Raw genomic sequence first — 23,876 nt, 5'->3', positions numbered from 1 at the left:
TGAGATTACTGGTACACACAATCATACAGTGACCGTGAGATTACTGGTACGGACAGATCATACAGTGACCCTGAGATTAATGGTACACAATGATTATACAGTGACCCTGAGATTACTGGTACACACAGATCATACAGTGACCCTGAGATTACTGGTACACAGAGATCACACAACGACCATGAGATTACTGCTACACACAGATCATACAGTGACCCTGAGATTACTGGTACACACAGATCACACAGTGACCCTGAGATTACTGGTACACACAGATCACACAGTGACCATGAGATTACTGGTAGACACAGATCACACAGTGACCCTGAGATTACTGGTACACACAGATCATACAGTAACCCTGAGATTACTGGTACACACAGAGCATACAGTGACCCTGAGATTACTGGTACACACAGATCACACAGTGACCCTGAGATTACTGCTACACAGATCATAAAGTGACCATGAGATTACTGGTACACACAGATCATACAGTGACCGTGCGATTACTGGTACCCACAGGTCATACAGTAACCCTGAAATTACTGGTACACACAGATCATACAGTGACCCTGAGATTACTGGTACACACAGATTACACAGTGACCCTGAGATTACTGGTACAGACCGATCATACAGTGACCGTGAGATTACTGGTACACACAGATCATACAGTGACCCTGAGATTACTGGTATACACAGATCATACAGTGACCCTGAGATTACTGGTACAGACAGATCATACAGTAACCCTGAGATTATTGGTACACACAGATCACACAGTGACCCTGAGATTACTGGTACCCACAGATCATACAGTGACCCTGAGATTACTGGTACCCACAGATCATACAGCGACCCTGAGATTTCTGGTACACACAGATCATACAGTGACCCTGAGATTACTGGTACACACAGATCACACAGTGACCATGAGATTACTGGTACACACAGATCACACAGTGACCCTGAGATTACTGGTACACACAGATCATACAGTAACCCTGAGATTACTGGTACACACAGATCATACAGTGATCCTGAGATTACTGGAACACACAGATCACACAGTGAGCCTGAGATTACTGGTACACACAGATCACACAGTGACCCTGAGATTACTGGTACACACAGATCATACAGTGACCCTGAGATTACTGGTACACACAGATCATACAGTGACCATGAGATTACTGGTACACACATATCATACAGTGACCGTGCGATTACTGGTACCCACAGATCATACAGTAACCCTGAGATTACTGGTACACACAGGTCATACAGTGACACTGAGATTACTGGTACACACAGATCACACAGTGACCCTGACATTACTGGTACACACAGATCATACAGTGACCCTGAGATTACTGGTACACAGAGATCATACACTGACCATGAGATTACTGGTACACACAGATCATACAGTGACCGTTCAATTACTGGTACCCACAGATCATTGCAGTAACCCTGAGATTACTGGTACACACAGATCATACAGTGACCCTGAGATTACTGGTACACACGGATCATACAGTGACCCTGAGGTTACTGGTACACACAGATCACACAGTGACCCTGAGATTACTGGTACACACAGATCATACTGTGACCGTGAGATTACTGGTACACACAGATCATACAGTGACCATGAGATTACTGGTACACACAGATCACACAGTAACCCTGAGATTACTGGTACATACAGATCATACAGTGACCCTGAGATTACTGGTACACACAGATCACACAGTGACCCTGAGATTACTGGTACACACAGATCACACAGTGACCCTGAGATAACTGGTACGCACAGATCATACAGTGACCCTGTGATTACTGGTACACAGATCATAAAGTGACCATGAGATTACTGGTACACACAGATCATACAGTGACCGTGCGATTACTGGTACCCACAGGTCATACAGTAACCCTGAGATTACTGGTACACACAGATCATACAGTGACCCTGAGATTACTGGTACACACAGATTACACAGTGACCCTGAGATTACTGGAACAGACCGATCATACAGTGACCGTGAGATTACTGGTACACACAGATCACACAGTGACCCTGAGATTACTGGTACCCACAGATCATACAGTGACCCTGAGATTACTGGTACCCACAGACCATACAATGACCCTGAGATTTCTGGTACACACAGATCATACAGTGACTCTGAGATTACAGGTACACACAGAGCACACAGTGACCCTGAGATTACTGGTACACACAGATCATACAGTAACCCTGAGATTACTGGTACACACAGATCGTACAGTGATCCTGAGATTACTGGTACACACAGATCACACAGTGACCCTGAGATTACTGGTACACACAGATCATACAGTGACCCTGAGATTACTGGTACACACAGATCATACAGTGACCATGAGATTACTGGTACACACAGATCATACAGTGACCGTGCGATTACTGGTACCCACAGATCATACAGTAACCCTGAGATTACTGGTACACACAGGTCATACAGTGACACTGAGATTACTGGTACACACAGATCACACAGTGACCCTGAGATTACTGGTACACAGAGATCATACACTGACCATGAGATTACTGGTACACACAGATCATACAGTGACCGTGCAATTACTGGTACCCACAGATCATACAGTAACCCTGAGATTACTGGTACACACAGATCATACAGTGACCCTGAGATTACGGGTACACACGGATCATACAGTGACCCTGAGGTTACTGGTACACACAGATCACACAGTGACCCTGAGATTACTGGTACACACAGATCATACAGTGACCATGAGTTTACTGGTACACACAGATCATGCAGTGACCCTGAGATTACTGGTACAGGCAGATCATACACTGACCCTGAGTCTACTGGTACACACAGATCATACAGTGACCCTGAGAGTACTGGTACAGGCAGATCATACAGTGACCCTGAGTCTACTGGTACACACAGATCATACAGTGACCCTGAGAGTAATGGTACACACAGGTCATACAGTGACCCTGAGATTACTGGTACACACAGATCATACAGTGACCCTGAGATTGCTGGTACAGACAGATCATACAGTGACCCTGAGATTACTGGTGCACACAGATCATACAGTGACCCTGGGATTACTGGTACAGACAGATTATGCAGTGACCCAGGGGTTACTGGTATACACAGATCATACAGTGACGCTGAGATTACTGGTACACACAGATCATACAGTGACACTGAGATTACTGGTACAGACAGATCATACATTGCCCGTGAGATTACTGGTACACACAAATCATACAGTGACCTTGAGAGTACTGGCACAGACAGATCATGGAGTGACCCTGAGATTACTGGTATACACAGAACATACATTGACCCTGAGATTACTGGTACACACAGATCATACAGTGACCCTGAGATTACTGGTGCCCACAGATCACACAGTGACCCTGTGATTACTGGTGCACACAGATCATACTGTGACCGTGAGATTACCGGTACACACAGATCATACAGTGACCATGAGATTACTGGTACACACAGATCATGCAGTGACCTAGAGATTACTGGTACACACAGATCATACAGTGACCATGAGATTACTGGTACACATAGATCACACAGTGACCCTGAGATTACTGGTACCCACAGATCATACAGTGACCCTGAGATTACTGGTACCCACAGATCATAAAGTGACCCTGAGATTTCTGGTACACACAGATCATACAGTGACCCTGAGATTACTGGTACACACAGATCACACAGTGACCACGAGATTACTGGTACACACAGATCATATAGTGACCGTGCGATTACTGGTACCCACAGATCATACAGTAACCCTGAGATTACTGGTACACACGGATCATACAGTGACACTGAGATTACTGGTATACACAGATCACACAGTGACCCTGAGATTACTGGTACAGACAGATCATACAGTGACCCTGAGATTACTGGTACACACAGATCATACAGTGACACTGAGATTACTGGTACAGACAGATCATACAGTGACCCTGAGATTACTGGTACACACAGATCACACAGTGACCCTGAGATTACTGGTATACACAGATCATACAGTGACCCTGAGATTACTGGTACACACAGATCATACAGTAACCCTGAGATTACTGGTACACACAGATCACACAGTGACCCTGAGATTACTGGAACCCACAGATCATACAGTGACCATGAGATTTCTGGTACACACAGATCATACAGTAACCCTGAGATTACTGGTACACACAGATCATACAGTGACCCTGAGATTACTGGCACACACAGATCAAACAGTGACCCTGAGATTACTGGTACACACAGATCAAACAGTGACACTGAGATTACTGGTACACACAGATCATACAGTGACCCTGAGATTACTGGTACACAGAGATCATACAGTGACCATGAGATTACTGGTACACACAGATCATACAGTGACCGTGCAATTACTGGTACTCACAGATCATACAGTGACCCTGAGATTACTGGTATACACAGATCATACAGTGACCCTGAGATTACTGGTACACACAGATCATACAGTAACCCTGAGATTACTGCTACACGCAGATCACACAGTGACCCTGAGATTACTGGTACCCACAGATCATGCAGTGACCATGAGATTTCTGGTACACACAGACCATACAGTAACCCTGAGATTACTGGTACACACAGATCATACAGTGACCCTGAGATTACTGGTACACACAGATCACACAGTGACCCTGAGATTACTGGTACACACAGATCACACAGTGACCCTGAGTTTACTGGTACACACAGATCATACAGTGACCCTGAGATTACTGGTACACAGAGATCATACACTGACCATGAGATTACTGGTACACACAGATCATACTGTGACCGTGCAATTACTGGTACCCACAGATCATACAGTAACCCTGAGATTACTGGTACACACAGATCATACAGTGACCCTGAGATTACTGGTATACACAGATCATACAGTGACCCTCAGATTACTGGTAGAGACAGATCATACAGTAACCCTGAGATTACTGGTACACACAGATCACACAGTGACCCTGAGATTACTGGTACCCACAGATCATACAGTGACCCTGAGATTACTGGTACCCACAGATCATAAAGTGACCCTGAGATTTCTGGTACACACAGATCATACAGTGACCCTGAGATTACTGGTACACACAGATCACACAGTGACCATGAGATTACTGGTACACACAAATCACACAGTGACCCTGAGATTACTGGTACACACAGATCATACAGTAACCCTGAGATTACTGGTACACACAGATCATCCAGTGATCCTGAGGCTACTGGTACACACAGATCACACAGTGAGCCTGAGATTACTCGTACACACAGATCACACAGTGACCCTGAGATTACTGGTACACACAGATCATACAGTGACCGTGCGATTACTGGTACCCACAGATCATACAGTAACCCTGAGGTTACTGGTACACACAGATCATACAGTGACACTGAGATTACTGCTATACACAGATCATACAGTGACCCTGAGATTACTGGTACAGACAGATCATACAGTGACCCTGAGATTACTGGTACACACAGATCACACAGTGACCCTCAGATTACTGGTATACACAGATCATACAGTGACCCTGAGATTACTGGTACACACAGATCATACAGTAACCCTGAGATTACTGGTACACACAGATCATACAGTGACCCTGAGATTACTGGTACACACAGATCAAACAGTGACCCTGAGATTACTGGTACACACAGATCATACAGTGACCCTGAGATTACTGGTACACACAGATCAAACAGTGACCCTGAGATTACTGGTACACACAGATCATACAGTGACCCTGAGATTACTGGTGCACAGAGATCATACAGTGACCATGAGATTACTGGTACACACAGATCATACAGTGACCGTGCAATTACTGGTACACACAGATCATACAGTGACCGTGCAATTACTGGTACCCACAGCTCATACAGTGACCATGAGTTTACTGGTACACACAGATCATGCAGTGACCCTGAGATTACTGGTACAGGCAGATCATACACTGACCCTGAGTCTACTGGTACACACAGATCATACAGTGACCCTGAGAGTACTGGTACAGGCAGATCATACAGTGACCCTGAGTCTACTGGTACACGCAGATCATACAGTGACCCTGAGAGTACTGGTACACACAGGTCATACAGTGACCCTGAGATTACTGGTACACACAGATCACACAGTGACCCTGAGATTACTGGTACACACAGATCACACAGTGACCATGAGATTACTGGTACACACAGATCACACAGTAACCCTGAGATTACTGGTACATACAGATCATACAGTGACCCTGAGATTACTGGTACACACAGATCACACAGTGACCCTGAGATTACTGGTACACACAGATCACACAGTGACCCTGAGACAACTGGTACGCACAGATCATACAGTGACCCTGAGATTACTGGTACACAGATCATAAAGTGACCATGAGATTACTGGTACACACAGATCATACAGTGACCGTGCGATTACTGGTACCCACAGGTCATACAGTAACCCTGAGATTACTGGTACACACAGATCATACAGTGACCCTGAGATTACTGGTACACACAGATTACACAGTGACCCTGAGATTACTGGAACAGACCAATCATACAGTGACCGTGAGATTACTGGTACACACAGATCATACAGTGACCCTGAGATGACTGGCATACACAGATCATACAGTGACCCTGAGATTACTGGTACAGACAGATCATACAGTAACCCTGAGATTACTGGTACACACAGATCACACAGTGACCCTGAGATTACTGGTACCCACAGATCATACAGTGACCCTGAGATTACTGGTACCCACAGATCATACAGTGACCCTGAGATTACTGGTACACAGAGATCATACAGTAACCTTGAGATTACTGGTACACACAGATCATACAGTGACCCTGAGATTACTGGTACACACAGATCACACAGTGACCCTGAGATTACTGGTACACAGAGATCATACACTGACCATGAGATTACTGGTACACACAGATCATACTGTGACCGTGCAATTACTGGTACCCACAGATCATACAGTAACCCTGAGATTACTGGTACACACAGATCATACAGTGACCCTGAGATTACTGGTATACACAGATCATACAGTGACCCTGAGATTACTGGTACAGACAGATCATACAGTAACCCTGAGATTACTGGTACACACAGATCACACAGTGACCCTGAGATTACTGGTACCCACAGATCACACAGTGACCCTGAGATTCCTGGTACCCACAGATCATAATGTGACCCTCAGATTTCTGGTACACACAGATCATACAGTGACCCTGAGATTACTGGTACACACAGATCACACAGTGACCATGAGATTACTGGTACACACAAATCACACAGTGACCCTGAGATTACTGGTACACACAGATCATACAGTAACCCTGAGATTACTGGTACACACAGATCATACAGTGATCCTGAGGTTACTGGTACACACAGATCACACAGTGAGCCTGAGATTACTGGTACACACAGATCACACAGTGACCCTGAGATTACTGGTACACACAGATCATACAGTGACCGTGCGATTACTGGTACCCACAGATCATACAGTAACCCTGAGATTACTGGTACACACAGATCATACAGTGACACTGAGATTACTGCTATACACAGATCATACAGTGACCCTGAGATTACTGGTACAGACAGATCATACAGTGACCCTGAGATTACTGGTACACACAGATCACACAGTGACCCTGAGATTACTGGTATACACAGATCATACAGTGACCCTGAGATTACTGGTACACACAGATCATGCAGTAACCCTGAGATTACTAGTACACACAGATCACACAGTGACCCTGAGATTACTGGTACCCACAGATCATACAGTGACCCTGAGATTACTGGTACCCACAGATCATAAAGTGACCCTGAGATTACTGGTACACACAGATCATACAGTGATCCTGAGGTTACTGGTACACACAGATCACACAGTGAGCCTGAGATTACTGGTACACACAGATCATACAGTGACCCTGAGATTGCTGGTACAGACAGATCATACAGTGACCCTGAGATTACTGGTGCACACAGATCATACAGTGACCCTGGGATTACTGGTACAGACAGATTATGCAGTGACCCAGGGGTTACTGGTATACACAGATCATACAGTGACGCTGAGATTACTGGTACACACAGATCATACAGTGACACTGAGATTACTGGTACAGACAGATCATACATTGCCCGTGTGATTACTGGTACACACAAATCATACAGTGACCTTGAGAGTACTGGCACAGACAGATCATGGAGTGACCCTGAGATTACTGGTATACACAGAACATACATTGACCCTGAGATTACTGGTACACACAGATCATACAGTGACCCTGAGATTACTGGTGCCCACAGATCACACAGTGACCCTGTGATTACTGGTGCACACAGATCATACTGTGACCGTGAGATTACCGGTACACACAGATCATACAGTGACCATGAGATTACTGGTACACACAGATCATACAGTGACCATGAGATTACTGGTACACATAGATCACACAGTGACCCTGAGATTACTGGTACCCACAGATCATACAGTGACCCTGAGATTACTGGTACCCACAGATCATAAAGTGACCCTGAGATTTCTGGTACACACAGATCATACAGTGACCCTGAGATTACTGGTACACACAGATCACACAGTGACCACGAGATTACTGGTACACACAGATCATATAGTGACCGTGCGATTACTGGTACCCACAGATCATACAGTAACCCTGAGATTACTGGTACACACAGATCATACAGTGACACTGAGATTACTGGTATACACAGATCACACAGTGACCCTGAGATTACTGGTACACACAGATCATACAGTAACCCTGAGATTACTGGTACACACAGATCATACAGTGACCCTGAGATTACTGGTACACACAGATCAAACAGTGACCCTGAGATTACTGGTACACACAGATCATACAGTGACCCTGAGATTACTGGTACACACAGATCAAACAGTGACCCTGAGATTACTGGTACACACAGATCATACAGTGACCCTGAGATTACTGGTGCACAGAGATCATACAGTGACCATGAGATTACTGGTACACACAGATCATACAGTGACCGTGCAATTACTGGTACACACAGATCATACAGTGACCGTGCAATTACTGGTACCCACAGCTCATACAGTGACCATGAGTTTACTGGTACACACAGATCATGCAGTGACCCTGAGATTACTGGTACAGGCAGATCATACACTGACCCTGAGTCTACTGGTACACACAGATCATACAGTGACCCTGAGAGTACTGGTACAGGCAGATCATACAGTGACCCTGAGTCTACTGGTACACGCAGATCATACAGTGACCCTGAGAGTACTGGTACACACAGGTCATACAGTGACCCTGAGATTACTGGTACACACAGATCACACAGTGACCCTGAGATTACTGGTACCCACAGATCATACAGTGACCCTGAGATTACTGGTACACAGAGATCATACAGTAACCTTGAGATTACTGGTACACACAGATCATACAGTGACCCTGAGATTACTGGTACACACAGATCACACAGTGACCCTGAGATTACTGGTACACAGAGATCATACACTGACCATGAGATTACTGGTACACACAGATCATACTGTGACCGTGCAATTACTGGTACCCACAGATCACACTGTGACCCTGAGATTCCTGGTACCCACAGATCATAAAGTGACCCTCAGATTTCTGGTACACACAGATCATACAGTGACCCTGAGATTACTGGTACACACAGATCACACAGTGACCATGAGATTACTGGTACACACAAATCACACAGTGACCCTGAGATTACTGGTACACACAGATCATACAGTAACCCTGAGATTACTGGTACACACAGATCATACAGTGATCCTGAGGTTACTGGTACACACAGATCACACAGTGAGCCTGAGATTACTGGTACACACAGATCACACAGTGACCCTGAGATTACTGGTACACACAGATCATACAGTGACCGTGCGATTACTGGTACCCACAGATCATACAGTAACCCTGAGATTACTGGTACACACAGATCATACAGTGACACTGAGATTACTGCTATACACAGATCATACAGTGACCCTGAGATTACTGGTACAGACAGATCATACAGTGACCCTGAGATTACTGGTACACACAGATCACACAGTGACCCTGAGATTACTGGTATACACAGATCATACAGTGACCCTGAGATTACTGGTACACACAGATCATGCAGTAACCCTGAGATTACTAGTACACACAGATCACACAGTGACCCTGAGATTACTGGTACCCACAGATCATACAGTGACCCTGAGATTACTGGTACCCACAGATCATAAAGTGACCCTGAGATTACTGGTACACACAGATCATACAGTGATCCTGAGGTTACTGGTACACACAGATCACACAGTGAGCCTGAGATTACTGGTACACACAGATCATACAGTGACCCTGAGATTGCTGGTACAGACAGATCATACAGTGACCCTGAGATTACTGGTGCACACAGATCATACAGTGACCCTGGGATTACTGGTACAGACAGATTATGCAGTGACCCAGGGGTTACTGGTATACACAGATCATACAGTGACGCTGAGATTACTGGTACACACAGATCATACAGTGACACTGAGATTACTGGTACAGACAGATCATACATTGCCCGTGAGATTACTGGTACACACAAATCATACAGTGACCTTGAGAGTACTGGCACAGACAGATCATGGAGTGACCCTGAGATTACTGGTATACACAGAACATACATTGACCCTGAGATTACTGGTACACACAGATCATACAGTGACCCTGAGATTACTGGTGCCCACAGATCACACAGTGACCCTGTGATTACTGGTGCACACAGATCATACTGTGACTGTGAGATTACCGGTACACACAGATCATACAGTGACCATGAGATTACTGGTACACACAGATCATGCAGTGACCTAGAGATTACTGGTACACACAGATCATACAGTGACCATGAGATTACTGGTACACATAGATCACACAGTGACCCTGAGATTACTGGTACCCACAGATCATACAGTGACCCTGAGATTACTGGTACCCACAGATCATAAAGTGACCCTGAGATTTCTGGTACACACAGATCATACAGTGACCCTGAGATTACTGGTACACACAGATCACACAGTGACCACGAGATTACTGGTACACACAGATCATATAGTGACCGTGCGATTACTGGTACCCACAGATCATACAGTAACCCTGAGATTACTGGTACACACAGATCATACAGTGACACTGAGATTACTGGTATACACAGATCACACAGTGACCCTGAGATTACTGGTACAGACAGATCATACAGTGACCCTGAGATTACAGGTACACACAGATCATACAGTGACACTGAGATTACTGGTACAGACAGATCATACAGTGACCCTGAGATTACTGGTACACACAGATCACACAGTGACCCTGAGATTACTGGTATACACAGATCATACAGTGACCCTGAGATTACTGGTACACACAGATCATACAGTAACCCTGAGATTACTGGTACACACAGATCACACAGTGACCCTGAGATTACTGGAACCCACAGATCATACAGTGACCATGAGATTTCTGGTACACACAGATCATACAGTAACCCTGAGATTACTGGTACACACAGATCATACAGTGACCCTGAGATTACTGGCACACACAGATCAAACAGTGACCCTGAGATTACTGGTACACACAGATCAAACAGTGACACTGAGATTACTGGTACACACAGATCATACAGTGACCCTGAGATTACTGGTACACAGAGATCATACAGTGACCATGAGATTACTGGTACACACAGATCATACAGTGACCGTGCAATTACTGGTACTCACAGATCATACAGTGACCCTGAGATTACTGGTATACACAGATCATACAGTGACCCTGAGATTACTGGTACACACAGATCATACAGTAACCCTGAGATTACTGCTACATGCAGATCACACAGTGACCCTGAGATTACTGGTACCCACAGATCATGCAGTGACCATGAGATTTCTGGTACACACAGACCATACAGTAACCCTGAGATTACTGGTACACACAGATCATACAGTGACCCTGAGATTACTGGTACACACAGATCACACAGTGACCCTGAGATTACTGGTACACACAGATCACACAGTGACCCTGAGTTTACTGGTACACACAGATCATACAGTGACCCTGAGATTACTGGTACACAGAGATCATACACTGACCATGAGATTACTGGTACACACAGATCATACTGTGACCGTGCAATTACTGGTACCCACAGATCATACAGTAACCCTGAGATTACTGGTACACACAGATCATACAGTGACCCTGAGATTACTGGTATACACAGATCATACAGTGACCCTCAGATTACTGGTAGAGACAGATCATACAGTAACCCTGAGATTACTGGTACACACAGATCACACAGTGACCCTGAGATTACTGGTACCCACAGATCATACAGTGACCCTGAGATTACTGGTACCCACAGATCATAAAGTGACCCTGAGATTTCTGGTACACACAGATCATACAGTGACCCTGAGATTACTGGTACACACAGATCACACAGTGACCATGAGATTACTGGTACACACAAATCACACAGTGACCCTGAGATTACTGGTACACACAGATCATACAGTAACCCTGAGATTACTGGTACACACAGATCATCCAGTGATCCTGAGGCTACTGGTACACACAGATCACACAGTGAGCCTGAGATTACTCGTACACACAGATCACACAGTGACCCTGAGATTACTGGTACACACAGATCATACAGTGACCGTGCGATTACTGGTACCCACAGATCATACAGTAACCCTGAGGTTACTGGTACACACAGATCATACAGTGACACTGAGATTACTGCTATACACAGATCATACAGTGACCCTGAGATTACTGGTACAGACAGATCATACAGTGACCCTGAGATTACTGGTACACACAGATCACACAGTGACCCTCAGATTACTGGTATACACAGATCATACAGTGACCCTGAGATTACTGGTACACACAGATCATACAGTAACCCTGAGATTACTGGTACACACAGATCATACAGTGACCCTGAGATTACTGGTACACACAGATCAAACAGTGACCCTGAGATTACTGGTACACACAGATCATACAGTGACCCTGAGATTACTGGTACACACAGATCAAACAGTGACCCTGAGATTACTGGTACACACAGATCATACAGTGACCCTGAGATTACTGGTGCACAGAGATCATACAGTGACCATGAGATTACTGGTACACACAGATCATACAGTGACCGTGCAATTACTGGTACACACAGATCATACAGTGACCGTGCAATTACTGGTACCCACAGCTCATACAGTGACCATGAGTTTACTGGTACACACTGATCATGCAGTGACCCTGAGATTACTGGTACAGGCAGATCATACACTGACCCTGAGTCTACTGGTACACACAGATCATACAGTGACCCTGAGAGTACTGGTACAGGCAGATCATACAGTGACCCTGAGTCTACTGGTACACGCAGATCATACAGTGACCCTGAGAGTACTGGTACACACAGGTCATACAGTGACCCTGAGATTACTGGTACACACAGATCACACAGTGACCCTGAGATTACTGGTACACACAGATCACACAGTGACCATGAGATTACTGGTACACACAGATCACACAGTAACCCTGAGATTACTGGTACATACAGATCATACAGTGACCCTGAGATTACTGGTACACACAGATCACACAGTGACCCTGAGATTACTGGTACACACAGATCACACAGTGACCCTGAGACAACTGGTACGCACAGATCATACAGTGACCCTGAGATTACTGGTACACAGATCATAAAGTGACCATGAGATTACTGGTACACACAGATCATACAGTGACCGTGCGATTACTGGTACCCACAGGTCATACAGTAACCCTGAGATTACTGGTACACACAGATCATACAGTGACCCTGAGATTACTGGTACACACAGATTACACAGTGACCCTGAGATTACTGGAACAGACCAATCATACAGTGACCGTGAGATTACTGGTACACACAGATCATACAGTGACCCTGAGATGACTGGCATACACAGATCATACAGTGACCCTGAGATTACTGGTACAGACAGATCATACAGTAACCCTGAGATTACTGGTACACACAGATCACACAGTGACCCTGAGATTACTGGTACCCACAGATCATACAGTGACCCTGAGATTACTGGTACCCACAGATCATACAGTGACCCTGAGATTACTGGTACACAGAGATCATACAGTAACCTTGAGATTACTGGTACACACAGATCATACAGTGACCCTGAGATTACTGGTACACACAGATCACACAGTGACCCTGAGATTACTGGTACACAGAGATCATACACTGACCATGAGATTACTGGTACACACAGATCATACTGTGACCGTGCAATTACTGGTACCCACAGATCATACAGTAACCCTGAGATTACTGGTACACACAGATCATACAGTGACCCTGAGATTACTGGTATACACAGATCATACAGTGACCCTGAGATTACTGGTACAGACAGATCATACAGTAACCCTGAGATTACTGGTACACACAGATCACACAGTGACCCTGAGATTACTGGTACCCACAGATCACACAGTGACCCTGAGATTCCTGGTACCCACAGATCATAAAGTGACCCTCAGATTTCTGGTACACACAGATCATACAGTGACCCTGAGATTACTGGTACACACAGATCACACAGTGACCATGAGATTACTGGTACACACAAATCACACAGTGACCCTGAGATTACTGGTACACACAGATCATACAGTAACCCTGAGATTACTGGTACACACAGATCATACAGTGATCCTGAGGTTACTGGTACACACAGATCACACAGTGAGCCTGAGATTACTGGTACACACAGATCACACAGTGACCCTGAGATTACTGGTACACACAGATCATACAGTGACCGTGCGATTACTGGTACCCACAGATCATACAGTAACCCTGAGATTACTGGTACACACAGATCATACAGTGACACTGAGATTACTGCTATACACAGATCATACAGTGACCCTGAGATTACTGGTACAGACAGATCATACAGTGACCCTGAGATTACTGGTACACACAGATCACACAGTGACCCTGAGATTACTGGTATACACAGATCATACAGTGACCCTGAGATTACTGGTACACACAGATCATGCAGTAACCCTGAGATTACTAGTACACACAGATCACACAGTGACCCTGAGATTACTGGTACCCACAGATCATACAGTGACCATGAGATTTCTGGTACACACAGATCATACAGTAACCCTGAGATTACTGGTACACACAGATCATACAGTGACCCTGAGATTACTGGTACACACAGATCAAACAGTGACCCTGAGATTACTGGTACACACAGATCAAACAGTGACCCTGATATTACTGGTACACACAGATCATACAGTGACCCTGAGATTACTGGTACACAGAGATCATACAGTGACCATAAGATTACTGGTACACACAGATCATACAGTGACCGTGCAATTACTGCTACACACAGATCATACAGTGACCGTGCAATTACTGGTACCCACAGCTCATCCAGTGACCATGAGTTTACTGGTACACACAGATCATGCAGTGACCCTGAGATTACTGGTACAGGCAGATCATACACTGACCCTGAGTCTACTGGTACACACAGATCATACTATGACCCTGAGAGTACTGGTACAGGCAGATCATACAGTGACCCTGAGTCTACTGGTACACGCAGATCATACAGTGACCCTGAGAGTACTGGTACACACAGATCATACTGTGACCGTGCAATTACTGGTACCCACAGATCATACAGTAACCCTGAGATTACTGGTACACACAGATCATACAGTGACCCTGAGATTACTGGTATACACAGATCATACAGTGACCCTGAGATTACTGGTACAGACAGATCATACAGTAACCCTGAGATTACTGGTACACACAGATCACACAGTGACCCTGAGATTACTGGTACCCACAGATCACACAGTGACCCTAAGATTCCTGGTACCCACAGATCATAAAGTGACCCTCAGATTTCTGGTACACACAGATCATACAGTGACCTTGAGATTACTGGTACACACAGATCACACAGTGACCATGAGATTACTGGTACACACAAATCACACAGTGACCCTGAGATTACTGGTACACACAGATCATACAGTAACCCTGAGATTACTGGTACACACAGATCATACAGTGACCCTGAGATTACTGGTACACACAGATCACACAGTGACCCTGAGATTACTGGTATACACAGATCATACAGTGACCCTGAGATTACTGGTACACACAGATCATGCAGTAACCCTGAGATTACTAGTACACACAGATCACACAGTGACCCTGAGATTACTGGTACCCACAGATCATACAGTGACCATGAGATTTCTGGTACACACAGATCATACAGTAACCCTGAGATTACTGGTACACACAGATCATACAGTGACCCTGAGATTACTGGTACACACAGATCAAACAGTGACCCTGAGATTACTGGTACACACAGATCAAACAGTGACCCTGAGATTACTGGTACACACAGATCATACAGTGACCCTGAGATTACTGGTACACAGAGATCATACAGTGACCATAAGATTACTGGTACACACAGATCATACAGTGACCGTGCAATTACTGCTACACACAGATCATACAGTGACCGTGCAATTACTGGTACCCACAGCTCATCCAGTGACCATGAGTTTACTGGTACACACAGATCATGCAGTGACCCTGAGATTACTGGTACAGGCAGATCATACACTGACCCTGAGTCTACTGGTACACACAGATCATACTATGACCCTGAGAGTACTGGTACAGGCAGATCATACAGTGATCCTGAGTCTACTGGTACACGCAGATCATACAGTGACCCTGAGAGTACTGGTACACACAGGTCATACAGTGACCCTGAGATTACTGGTACACACAGATCACACAGTGTCCCTGAGATTACTGGTACACACAGATCACACAGTGACCATGAGATTACTGGTACACACAGATCACACAGTAACCCTGAGATTACTGGTACATACAGATCATACAGTGACCCTGAGATTACTGGTACACACAGATCACACAGTGACCCTGAGATTACTGGGACACACAGATCACACAGTGACCCTGAGATAACTGGTACGCACAGATCATACAGTGACCCTGAGATTACTGGTGCACAGATCATAAAGTGACCATGAGATTACTGGTACACACAGATCATACAGTGACCGTGCAATTACTGGTAACCACAGGTCATACAGTAACCCTGAGATAACTGGTACACACAGATCATACAGTGACCCTGAGATTACTGGTACACACAGATTACACAGTGACCCTGAGATTACTGGAACAGACCGATCATACAGTGACCGTGAGATTACTGGTACACACAGATCATACAGTGACCCTGAGATTACTGGTATACACAGATCATACAGTGACCCTGAGATTACTGGTACAGACAGATCATACAGTAACCCTGAGATTACTGGTACACACAGATCACACAGTGACCCTGAGATTACTGGTACCCACAGATCATACAGTGACCCTGAGATTACTGGTACCCACAGACCATACAATGACCCTGAGATTTCTGGTACACACAGATCATACAGTGACCCTGAGATTACAGGTACACACAGATCACACAGTGACCATGAGATTACTGGTACACACAGAGCACACAGTGACCCTGAGATTACTGGTACACACAGATCATACAGTAACCCTGAGATTACTGGTACACACAGATCATACAGTGATCCTGAGATTACTGGTACACACAGATCACACAGTGACCCTGAGATTACTGGTACACACAGATCATACAGTGACCCTGAGATTACTGGTACACACAGATCATACAGTGACCATGAGATTACTGGTACACACAGATCATACAGTGACCGTGCGATTACTGGTACCCACAGATCATACCGTAACCCTGAGAATACTGGTACACACAGGTCATACAGTGACACTGAGATTACTGGTACACACAGATCACACAGTGACCCTGAGATTACTGGTACACACAGATCATACAGTGACCCTGAGATTACTGGTACACAGAGATCATACACTGACCATGAGATTACTGGTACACACAGATCATACAGTGACCGTGCAATTACTGGTACCCACAGATCATACAGTAACCCTGAGATTACTGGTACACACAGATCATACAGTGACCCTGAGATTACTGGTACACACAGATCACACAGTGACCCTGAGATTACTGGTACACACAGATCATACTGTGACCGTGAGATTACTGGTACACACAGATCATACAGTGACCATGCGTTTACTGGTACACACAGATCATGCAGTGACCCTGAGATTACTGGTACAGGCAGATCATACACTGACCCTGAGTCTACTGGTACACACAGATCATACAGTGACCCTGAGAGTACTGGTACAGGCAGATCATACAGTGACCCTGAGTCTACTGGTACACACAGATCATACAGTGACCCTGAGAGTACTGGTACACACAGGTCATACAGTGACCCTGAGATTACTGGTACACACAGATCATACAGTGACCCTGAGATTGCTGGTACAGACAGATCATACAGTGACCCTGAGATTACTGGTGCACACAGATCATACAGTGACCCTGAGATTACTGGTACAGACAGATTATGCAGTGACCGTGAGATTACTGGTACACACAAATCATACAGTGACACTGAGATTACTGGTACAGACAGATCATACATTGCCCGTGAGATTACTGGTACACACAAATCATACTGTGACCTTGAGAGTACTGGCACAGACAGATCATGGAGTGACCCTGAGATTACTGGTATACATAGAACATACATTGACCCTGAGATTACTGGTACACACAGATCATACAGTGACCCTGAGATTACTGGTGCACACAGTTCACACAGTGACCCTGTGATTACTGGTACACACAGATCATACTGTGACCGTGAGATTACCGGTACACACAGATCATACAGAGACCATGAGATTACTGGTACACACAGATCATGCAGTGACCTAGAGATTACTGGTACAGACAGATCATACAGTGACCCTGAGATTACTAGTGCACACAGGTCATACAGTGACCCTGATATTACTGGTACAGACAGATCATACAGTAACACTGAGATTACTGGTACACACAGATCACACAGTGACCCTGAGATTACTGGTACCCACAGATCATACAGTGACCCTGAGATTACTGGTACCCACAGATCATAAAGTGACCCTGAGATTTCTGGTACACACAGATCATACAGTGACCCTGAGATTACTGGTACACACAGATCACACAGTGACCACGAGATTACTGGTACACACAGATCATATAGTGACCGTGCGATTACTGGTACCCACAGATCATACAGTAACCCTGAGATTACTGGTACACACAGATTACACAGTGACCCTGAGATTACTGGAACAGACCGATCATACAGTGACCGTGAGATTACTGGTACACACAGATCATACAGTGACCCTGAGATTACTGGTATACACAGATCATACAGTGACCCTGAGATTACTGGTACAGACAGATCATACAGTAACCCTGAGATTACTGGTACACACAGATCACACAGTGACCCTGAGATTACTGGTACCCACAGATCATACAGTGACCCTGAGATTACTGGTACCCACAGACCATACAATGACCCTGAGATTTCTGGTACACACAGATCATACAGTGACCCTGAGATTACAGGTACACACAGATCACACAGTGACCATGAGATTACTGGTACACACAGAGCACACAGTGACCCTGAGATTACTGGTACACACAGATCATACAGTAACCCTGAGATTACTGGTACACACAGATCATACAGTGATCCTGAGATTACTGGTACACACAGATCACACAGTGACCCTGAGATTACTGGTACACACAGATCATACAGTGACCCTGAGATTACTGGTACACACAGATCATACAGTGACCATGAGATTACTGGTACACACAGATCATACAGTGACCGTGCGATTACTGGTACCCACAGATCATACCGTAACCCTGAGATTACTGGTACACACAGGTCATACAGTGACACTGAGATTACTGGTACACACAGATCACACAGTGACCCTGAGATTACTGGTACACACAGATCATACAGTGACCCTGAGATTACTGGTACACAGAGATCAGACACTGACCATGAGATTACTGGTACACACAGATCATACAGTGACCGTGCAATTACTGGTACCCACAGATCATACAGTAACCCTGAGATTACTGGTACACACAGATCATACAGTGACCCTGAGATTACTGGTACACACAGATCACACAGTGACCCTGAGATTACTGGTACACACAGATCATACTGTGACCGTGAGATTACTGGTACACACAGATCATACAGTGACCATGCGTTTACTGGTACACACAGATCATGCAGTGACCCTGAGATTACTGGTACAGGCAGATCATACACTGACCCTGAGTCTACTGGTACACACAGATCATACAGTGACCCTGAGAGTACTGGTACAGGCAGATCATACAGTGACCCTGAGTCTACTGGTACACACAGATCATACAGTGACCCTGAGAGTACTGGTACACACAGGTCATACAGTGACCCTGAGATTACTGGTACACACAGATCATACAGTGACCCTGAGATTGCTGGTACAGACAGATCATACAGTGACCCTGAGATTACTGGTGCACACAGATCATACAGTGACCCTGAGATTACTGGTACAGACAGATTATGCAGTGACCGTGAGATTACTGGTACACACAAATCATACAGTGACACTGAGATTACTGGTACAGACAGATCATACATTGCCCGTGAGATTACTGGTACACACAAATCATACTGTGACCTTGAGAGTACTGGCACAGACAGATCATGGAGTGACCCTGAGATTACTGGTATACATAGAACATACATTGACCCTGAGATTACTGGTACACACAGATCATACAGTGACCCTGAGATTACTGGTGCACACAGTTCACACAGTGACCCTGTGATTACTGGTACACACAGATCATACTGTGACCGTGAGATTACCGGTACACACAGATCATACAGAGACCATGAGATTACTGGTACACACAGATCATGCAGTGACCTAGAGATTACTGGTACAGACAGATCATACAGTGACCCTGAGATTACTAGTGCACACAGGTCATACAGTGACCCTGATATTACTGGTACAGACAGATCATACAGTAACACTGAGATTACTGGTACACACAGATCACACAGTGACCCTGAGATTACTGGTACCCACAGATCATACAGTGACCCTGAGATTACTGGTACCCACAGATCATAAAGTGACCCTGAGATTTCTGGTACACACAGATCATACAGTGACCCTGAGATTACTGGTACACACAGATCACACAGTGACCACGAGATTACTGGTACACACAGATCATATAGTGACCGTGCGATTACTGGTACCCACAGATCATACAGTAACCCTGAGATTACTGGTACACACAGATTACACAGTGACCCTGAGATTACTGGAACAGACCGATCATACAGTGACCGTGAGATTACTGGTACACACAGATCATACAGTGACCCTGAGATTACTGGTATACACAGATCATACAGTGACCCTGAGATTACTGGTACAGACAGATCATACAGTAACCCTGAGATTACTGGTACACACAGATCACACAGTGACCCTGAGATTACTGGTACCCACAGATCATACAGTGACCCTGAGATTACTGGTACCCACAGACCATACAATGACCCTGAGATTTCTGGTACACACAGATCATACAGTGACCCTGAGATTACAGGTACACACAGATCACACAGTGACCATGAGATTACTGGTACACACAGAGCACACAGTGACCCTGAGATTACTGGTACACACAGATCATACAGTAACCCTGAGATTACTGGTACACACAGATCATACAGTGATCCTGAGATTACTGGTACACACAGATCACACAGTGACCCTGAGATTACTGGTACACACAGATCATACAGTGACCCTGAGATTACTGGTACACACAGATCATACAGTGACCATGAGATTACTGGTACACACAGATCATACAGTGACCGTGCGATTACTGGTACCCACAGATCATACCGTAACCCTGAGATTACTGGTACACACAGGTCATACAGTGACACTGAGATTACTGGTACACACAGATCACACAGTGACCCTGAGATTACTGGTACACACAGATCATACAGTGACCCTGAGATTACTGGTACACAGAGATCAGACACTGACCATGAGATTACTGGTACACACAGATCATACAGTGACCGTGCAATTACTGGTACCCACAGATCATACAGTAACCCTGAGATTACTGGTACACACAGATCATACAGTGACCCTGAGATTACTGGTACACACAGATCACACAGTGACCCTGAGATTACTGGTACACACAGATCATACTGTGACCGTGAGATTACTGGTACACACAGATCATACAGTGACCATGAGTTTACTGGTACACACAGATCATGCAGTGACCCTGAGATTACTGGTACAGGCAGATCATACACTGACCCTGAGTCTACTGGTACACACAGATCATACAGTGACCCTGAGAGTACTGGTACAGGCAGATCATACAGTGACCCTGAGTCTACTGGTACACACAGATTATACAGTGACCCTGAGAGTACTGGTACACACAGGTCATACAGTGACCCTGAGATTACTGGTACACACAGATCATACAGTGACCCTGAGATTGCTGGTACAGACAGATCATACAGTGACCCTGAGATTACTGGTGCACACAGATCATCCAGTGACCCTGAGATTACTGGTACAGACAGATTATGCAGTGACCGTGAGATTACTGGTACACACAAATCATACAGTGACACTGAGATTACTGGTACAGACAGATCATACATTGCCCGTGAGATTACTGGTACACACAAATCATACTGTGACCTTGAGAGTACTGGCACAGACAGATCATGGAGTGACCCTGAGATTACTGGTATACATAGAACATACATTGACCCTGAGATTACTGGTACACACAGATCATACAGTGACCCTGTGATTACTGGTACACACAGATCATACTGTGACCGTGAGATTACCGGTACACACAGATCCTACAGAGACCATGAGATTACTGGTACACACAGATCATGCAGTGACCTAGAGATTACTGGTACAGACAGATCATACGGTGACCCTGAGATTACTAGTGCACACAGGTCATACAGTGACCCTGATATTACTGGTACAGACAGATCATACAGTAACACTGAGATTACTGGTACACACAGATCACACAGTGACCCTGAGATTACTGGTACCCACAGATCATGCAGTGACCCTGAGATTACTGGTACCCACAGATCATAAAGTGACCCTGAGATTTCTGGTACACACAGATCATACAGTGACCCTGAGATTACTGGTACACACAGATCACACAGTGACCACGAGATTACTGGTACACACAGATCATATAGTGACCGTGCGATTACTGGTACCCACAGATCATACAGTAACCCTGAGATTACTGGTACACACAGATCATACAGTGACACTGAGATTACTGGTATACACAGATCATACAGTGACCCTGAGATTACTGGTACAGA

The 23,876-nt window shown here is 45.0% G+C and overlaps 1 protein-coding gene across 1 annotated transcript in view; it reads left to right on the top strand.

The window, feature by feature from the left end:
- The window catches only part of LOC147113688 (catenin alpha-3-like), a 3,852,991-nt gene that overhangs the window by 3,724,127 nt on the left and 104,988 nt on the right, over nt 1-23,876 (top strand). The gene's annotated exons all lie outside the window — the stretch shown is intronic.

The sequence above is a fragment of the Somniosus microcephalus genome, chromosome 8, assembly GCF_052327205.1.
Source record: "Somniosus microcephalus isolate GS21.2 chromosome 8, FLI_Smic_1.0, whole genome shotgun sequence".
NCBI classification, from domain to species: domain Eukaryota; kingdom Metazoa; phylum Chordata; class Chondrichthyes; order Squaliformes; family Somniosidae; genus Somniosus; species Somniosus microcephalus.
The sequence above is the reverse complement of the archived record's forward strand: the minus strand, read 5'-3'. Positions and strand labels throughout refer to the sequence as shown.